Source organism: Giraffa tippelskirchi, chromosome 8 (genome assembly GCF_054371585.1).
Source record: "Giraffa tippelskirchi isolate mGirTip1 chromosome 8, T2T-mGirTip1v1.2.pri, whole genome shotgun sequence".
Taxonomy (NCBI): Eukaryota; Metazoa; Chordata; class Mammalia; order Artiodactyla; family Giraffidae; genus Giraffa; species Giraffa tippelskirchi.
In genome coordinates this window covers 19,361,693-19,363,577 of record NC_137282.1, presented here as the reverse complement: position 1 = coordinate 19,363,577, position 1,885 = coordinate 19,361,693, and the positions used below count along the sequence as shown (strand labels likewise).

The following is a 1,885-nucleotide window of genomic DNA, read 5'->3' as shown; positions in this document are numbered from 1 at the left end:
AATAAACCAAGGAAAATTAGTATTCAGTTCAGTTCAGTTCAGTTCAATTCAGTCACTCAGGCGTGTCCGACTCTTTGTGACCCCATGAACTGCAGCACGCCAGGCCTCCCTGTCCATCACCAACTCCCGGAGTCTACCCAAACCCATGTCCATCGAGTCGGTGATGCCATCCAACCATCTCATCCTCTGTCGTCCCCTTCTCCTCCCGCCCCCAATCCTACCCAGCATTAGGGTCTTTTCCAATGAGTCAACCCTTCGCATGAGGTGGCCAAAGTATTGGAGTTTCAACTTCAACATCAGACCTTCCAATGAACACCCAGGATTGATCTCTTTTAGGATGGATTGATTGGATCTCCTTGCAGTCCAAGGGACTCTCAAGAGTCTTCTCCAACACCACAGTTCAAAAGCATCAATTCTTCAGCGTTCAGCTTTCTTCACAGTCCAACTCTCACATCCATACATGGCCACTGGAAAAACCATAGCCTTGACTAGATGGACTTTTGTTGGCAAAATAATGTCTCTGCTTTTAAATATGCTATCTAAGTTGGTCATAACCTTCCTTCCAAGGAGTAAGCGTCTTTTAATTTCATGGCTGCAGTCACCATCAGCAGTGATTCTGGAGCCCCCAAAAATAAAGTCTGACCCTGTTTCCACTGTTTCCCCATCTATTTCCCATGAAGTGATGGGACCAGATGCCATGATCTTAGTTTTCTGAACATTGAGCTTTAAGCCAACTTTTTCACTCTCCTCTTTCACCTTCATCAAGAGGCTCTTTAGTTCTTCTTTGCTTTCTGCCATAAGGGTGGTGTCATCTGCATATCTGAGGTTATTGATATTCAAAGCCCTTTAAATAAGAAGGCCAGGCCCACATCAGAAGCCAGAGAAGATAGATGGAAGAACTTGAATTCCAAAGATAGGAAAATGGACAAAAATATCAGTGCTTGCTTCAGCAGCACATATACTAATTGGAACAATGCAGAGAAGATTAGCGTGGCCCCTGCACAAGGATGACACTCAAATTTGTAAAGTGTTCCATATTTTTCAACCTAGATGTCCATCAACAGATGAATGGATAAAGAAGTTGTGGTATATGTACACAATGGAATATTACTCAGCCATAAAAAGGAATGCATTTGAATCAGTTCTAACGAGGTGGATGAACCTAGAACCTAGTATACAGAGTGAGGAGAGTCAGAAAAAGAAGGATAAATACCATATTCTAACACATACATAAGGAATGTAGAAAAATCGTACTGAAGAATTGATTTATAGGACAACAATGGAGAAAGAGACATAGAGAATAGACTTATGGACATGGGGAGAGGGGAGGGGAGGGTGAGATGTATGGATAGAGTAACATGGAAACTTTCATTACCATATGTAAAATAGATAGCCAATGGGAATTTGCTGTATGGCTCAGGAAACTCAAACAGGGGCTCTGTATCAACCTAGAGGGGTGGGATGGGGAGGGAGATGGGAGGGAAGTTCAAAAGGGAGGGGATATATGTATACCCATGGCTGATTTATGTTGAGGTTTCACAGAAGACCGCAAAATCTGTAAAGCAATTATCCTTCAATAAAAAATAAATTAATTTTAAAAAACCAATGGAAAAACAAAAGTAGACAAGGAGTTTGAGGTATGGATGGGTGAGTGGGTGATTACCCCATTGTCTACAGCTTGTTTGCTTGAAAACATCCCTTAAGGGAGAGGATATGTGTATCTTTGTGGCGATTCACTTTGCTGTGCAGTAGAAACTAACACAACATTGTAAAGCAACTATACCCCAGTAAAACTTAATTTTAAAATAAATAAAAATTGTATTTAAAAAAATCACAATGAGGAAAGGAGGTAACATCAAAGATGACCAGATATTGTCAAAAGGCT

The 1,885-nt window shown here is 41.1% G+C and overlaps 1 non-coding gene across 1 annotated transcript; it reads left to right on the top strand.

The window, feature by feature from the left end:
• The first annotated feature begins 937 nt into the window (after nucleotides 1-937).
• LOC145519247 (U6 spliceosomal RNA) lies at nucleotides 938-1,042 on the top strand. Its single transcript, XR_014063664.1, has one exon. It is a non-coding gene; the product is annotated as a U6 spliceosomal RNA (small nuclear RNA).
• The last annotated feature ends 843 nt before the right edge of the window (nucleotides 1,043-1,885 follow it).